The sequence below is a fragment of the Otolemur garnettii genome, unplaced genomic scaffold, assembly GCF_000181295.1.
Source record: "Otolemur garnettii isolate 467f Iridium unplaced genomic scaffold, OtoGar3 scaffold00104, whole genome shotgun sequence".
Lineage (NCBI taxonomy): Eukaryota > Metazoa > Chordata > Mammalia > Primates > Galagidae > Otolemur > Otolemur garnettii.
Window position 1 is genome coordinate 7,648,919 of NW_003852499.1, and position 5,255 is coordinate 7,654,173.

The following is a 5,255-nucleotide window of genomic DNA, read 5'->3' on the forward strand; positions in this document are numbered from 1 at the left end:
TTTATTATAGGATTTATCTACCTAAGTCCTTTGAGTTGATTTTTTAAACATAAAAGAAAAATTGAGATGGCTTTTTTTTTTTTTAATATGGAATGCTTCACAAATTTCCATGTCATCCTTGCGCAGGGGCCATGCTAATCTTCTCTGTATTGTTCCAATTTTAGTATATGTGCTGCCAAAGTGAGCACGAGATGGCTTTTAAAAGAAGAATTTCTTTCACACTAACATGTTTCCACTCTCATTTTAAATTTATCTTCAGTTGCAGAAAATTTGTTACAACACATAATATTCCGGGAAATGTAAAAGCAGTTGTCAGTGAAGAATACAGCCAGTGTACACTTACCTCCCCTGCACATCCATCTTAACTGTGAATACTTACAATCCAGCATTGTTAAGTATTACAAATACTTGCAATTCTATGTGCTTTCATGGAAAAGTCCAGCATTGTTAAGTATTTTGTTAAGTATTCTATAGGAATGGGAGCCATATTTTTAGAGTTGGTAAAAATGTTTTATAAGTTCCTCACCCCAAAATAAGCCCAGATGTGGTGGCTCATGCCTGTAATCCTAGCATTCAGGAAGCCTAAGGTGGGTGGATTGCCTGAGTTCACAGGTTCAGACCAGCCTGAGTGAGAAGGACACCCTGTCTCTAAAAAGTAGCCAGGCATTATGGTGGGCACCTGTAGTCTCAGCTACTGGAAAGGCTGAGACAAGAGAATAGTTTGAGCTCAACAATTTGAGGTTGCTGTGAGCTATGACACCACAGCATTCAATCCCAGTGACTGAGTGAGACTCTGTCTCAAAAGAAAAAAAAGCCAGAAAATTGTCACTTGTGATTATTTTTCATTCTCACAATCTTTTAGTAGTGTTTATTTAATGGAAAAATGTAATGATATATAAGAAATCAAGAAATTTAGTAAAACCCAGAGTTGAATTGTGTAAATGTGGTTTATTCTTTTTTAAATTTCAGATTAGTATAAAGTACATATGATTAGGTTACATTGTATTTGTTAGTTCAAGTCCAAGTTGTAGTTGATATGGTTTATTCTTCAGTGTTGTATTTGCAGCTCTTATTTATGCTTGGCTTCTTTATACAATCTGTAATAAAAGATAGCAGTAGTGTCTGACAATCCTTAATTTAATATAGTATTGAAATCTATTACCATTAGGTTATATCAGAATTCATTTAGAATTTCTTATTTTTAGTAAACAGAATAGAAAATGTTAACAATATTATCATATGCATTTAAATGGGGACTAATGGAAAAAACGGAAAATTCCAAGTGCTTACTTTGGTGACGTCTGATTTATTTTGAAGTCATTTTCCATTGTGACCAGTGCCCATTCTCTTCAGAGCAGCTAATAGAATTAATTTCACTGGGCCTCTCATCCTGGCTTTCATCAGGCATTGTCCAGACCCTGTAGACAAACCCACTGCACCATCATTCCTTTGTTGTTCTGTATGCTCCTGCCTTAATCCAACCCCTGCTGCCTCTGATTCCCCCTCCATCTCCCTACTAAGTCACCAAAAGCCACAAGTTCATCTGTTTTCATTCATTCCCTTGAGCAGATATTCATTGAGGATGTATTTTATACCAGGCCCTGGCCCATGCATTCTTAGTTTCTTTCTTCAACCTTCTTTCATCTTCTTTGCCTGAAATATAATCTTATTTATCTTCTAACTACTCCTAGCAGCCCTTTTTGGTGATAAATAAGAGTTTACTTGTAACCTTAGGGATTAGGGTTAGATGGGGGACTCATACTTTTGTTTTTCCTTACACCTTCCTTACACCATTATCCACATTCTTACAAGCACCCCTGCTTCTTCAAGGCCAGTCAGCTGTACCTGTAACATTGGATGTTGAAGACTTGTTCTAGAGAAATGCCTACCTGAATGACTGTTAGCTGCTTTGTCCACTCAGTTTCTTGGCCAGTGGCCTTTGTTTCTAGTGACAATTGCTCAGTCATCTCAGGCATCCTAGACTTTATAATAGAGCCTATCTCCAGATTTACTCATTAAAGAAACGTACTCTCTTATTAAAAATTTCTGTCATTTTAGCTTTCTTGTTTATTCCCACTACAACTATTTTTCCACATCAGTGAACTTGTAGCCTGTTGCTTTATCCTAATCTATCAGCCGTGTCTTTGCTTCTGTCTCCATTCTGTTTAGATTCCCTGTTTATTATATTAAGAATTCTAATTTTACCATTCTAAATCATCTTGTCTATTTAATCACATCCCTTTGATACTTCCCTATTGTTTTTAGGCCAACATTCCTAACGGCCTGCAAGATCCTTCTTCATCCCCTTCCTCCTTCTCCTGCCACATTTGTGCATTTAGTCTCCCTCTTCTCAGGGCTTATGATATTTTGATTTTTTTAATCTTCTTTTGATCTTCAGAAATAAATAAATAAATAATTTTAAAAAAAGAGACTTCACATCTTTTATGTTTACCTGGATGGAGCTGGAACATATTCTTCTTAAAGTATCTCAAGAATGGAAAAAAAAGTATCCAGTGTACTCAATACTACTATGAAATCAATATATAACCATGTACACACTCATACAAATGGCAAAACATAATTATAGTCCAGAAAGTAGAAGGGAAGAGGGGAAGAGAGGGGAGGAGAGGGGGGATATGGTAGGAGGGAGGGCATTTGAGGGACCTCACCTAATGTGCATGATCTTCTTTAGGGTTGGTATACATGTGGAGCCCCTAAGCTGGAATGTCCTTTTCTTCCCCAGCAGCTCTTTGACTATCTTGGGGAAATTTTCTTTGGGCCCCCTAGGACATACATTGATCAAGGCTTCCTATTAAATACTCTCATGGCACCTTGTACTTTTTGCATAATATATCTATAATTATATGTTTATAAATTTTATTAATGAATGATTATAACCATGGAGTCAGTATGGGCTCCTAGATTAAGAGGGCTAGAGAAACACATCTTTTTTGTTTTCCATTATTCCCTCAATGTATAGCATATAATATTAATACGTGGCATATCATAGAAGTTCGGTATTTTGAGGAGTAGAAGAGAAAGGAAGGATGGAAAGATGCAAGACTGAGCATGGTAACACCCCCTAGAGTAACTCATTAGATGCAAGTATAGAAAGCTGCTTTAGGATGGTTTTTGGTGAACAGTGATATATTGTAGCAAAGCAGCATTAACTGTGATTATAAGGAGTCTGATGACCTGGGTTGAAATCTTAGCTCTGGTTTCTGGTTTCTCTGACTATATGAACTTAATCAAGGCAAAAATCCTCTTAACCAGTGGTCCCCAACTTATTTAGCACCAGGAACCAGGTTCATGGGAGATGGTTTTTCCAAAGACAGTGAGAGGAAGGGAATCTGATAGGTAAGCCATGATGTGAGTAAATCATCACAGCTGTAAATATAGATGGGGCTTGCTGGCTTAACCACTGCTCACTCCTGCTGTGTGACCCAGGCCCTAAACTTTTAGTCTGTGGCCTGGGGATTGGAGATGACAACTATAAACTGTTTCCTCTTCCATAGAAATGAGGATAGTAATACCTAATACCTACCTTATAGGATCACACCTAGAACAGTGTACTTCAGAGTAGTCAAATAATCTACCATATTTTGCCATGTATAATATACACTTTTCTGGCCAATTTTTTTGAGGGAAACATAAGGATATGCATTATACATAGTTGGTACAGCTCAGAGGTGGTGAGTCCAGTGGGCCTTCCAGGACCACTGTACCCTCCCACCCAGGCCTGTCAGTTGCACAGAGTTCCAGTCTAGAAAGCCCCGAGATCTGGTGGGAGCAGACCAGATCAGCCTCTGCTGAATACCATGATTGGGGGAGGGGGTTGTGGGGTTGCAGGTGAGGCTAACTACATGGAGGGGACCAGTAGCCCTATGCAGCCCGTTGGTTGAGTAGCCTCAGAAGCTCTTATCCTGCCGGCCACATGCATGGCCACCTTGCCTATGACCCCAGCATTTGGTAGGGAGGGAAGGGCTCCTGGGAAAGTGTGAAGGTGGTCTTCATAGGGTGGGCATCTGCGGGGAGTGCAGTGAGATCTGTGCGTTTACCAGGGGAGCATTAACCCTCCCAAATGTGTCTCTCCCAGGCAAGATTGGCCACTTTCTTGAGGGGCATTTTCCTGAATGTTTAGGCCCAGAACATAGGTGTGCATTATAAACAGAGCACAGTTTACATTATTGTGTAAAATATCCATATCCATAAAATGCTATATTCTTAGTGTGTATCTTGTCAGAGAATTGCCATGCAATGGCAAAATGTACATATTGGAAAAAATGAAATTCTAGCATAAATATCAGTCTAAAGCTCTGTTAGGAAATACACATATAAATTCAAATTGACAGCAGTAATGTGAGAGACCTAAACGGTTTAAGAGCGGATGGTAGAATTTATGTATATAGGTGTATATGTGCATATGTATATATGTTCTCACTAATACTGCAAAAATGCTCCTCAACCCAGGAGCTTAGTAACTTCCTTTTTGTAATTATAAAACAGAATAGGTCTTAATTTAGGATTTTGTTCAAGTCAAGTAAACTAGTGGATTTCTCAAATAAAAATCTGGCTTACGTGATGACTACTTAACCTCCAATCTTTTTGTACCACTCCCCTTTTCTTCTAATTGTTTTTTTTCTTTGGAGATACATGCCTCTTACTCTGAGATTTTCCATAAGTATCTTGGAAACTACAGAAAGTATTTTGCTTTTAGTTGTGGAACAGAAGAAGGTGGGAAACTTGAAGATGCAGGCTTGCCAGCCCCTGAAGCACCCTACTGCTTTGCTTTTTTAAGGAAAATAGGTCTGTGGTAAAGTCATAATTTGTTCCCTTCTTATTTGGAGCAAAAGTTTATTAGCTTGTGATTTAAGCAAACCATCTGGTTCTGCTGGCACTGCACACTGTCAAGCCCTGTGTTTTCTCCTTAATATGTTACTGGAGGCAGTTAAGTTACATATTTGAATCCCAGCTCTGGCTTGAATGTTTTTTTTTGTGTCTTAAAACTGCTTTTGAAAATCGTTCTATGTCCTAGAGCATATTTTTAAATTGTGGAGAATTTATTCATTGCTTAGTGTAGGATTTATCTCTTCTTTTCTTTTACTTAATTTTCATTACTTGCATTTCTCAATGACTATACCCGATATCATACAACAACTGCATGGTAGGTATGTTATGGTTATCCATGTCGATATTCAAATGGTTCTAGCTGAATATGTTCTCCTAGATTGTGGAGAAGTAGCAGAAAATGATGT

General features: G+C 38.2%; 1 non-coding gene across 1 annotated transcript; it reads right to left on the reverse strand.

Moving 5' to 3' along the window:
- Positions 1-81: 81 nt before the first annotated feature.
- Positions 82-188, reverse strand: LOC111727405. The gene has a single exon (XR_002774963.1). It is a non-coding gene; the product is annotated as a U6 spliceosomal RNA (small nuclear RNA).
- Between the last annotated feature and the right edge of the window lie 5,067 nt (positions 189-5,255).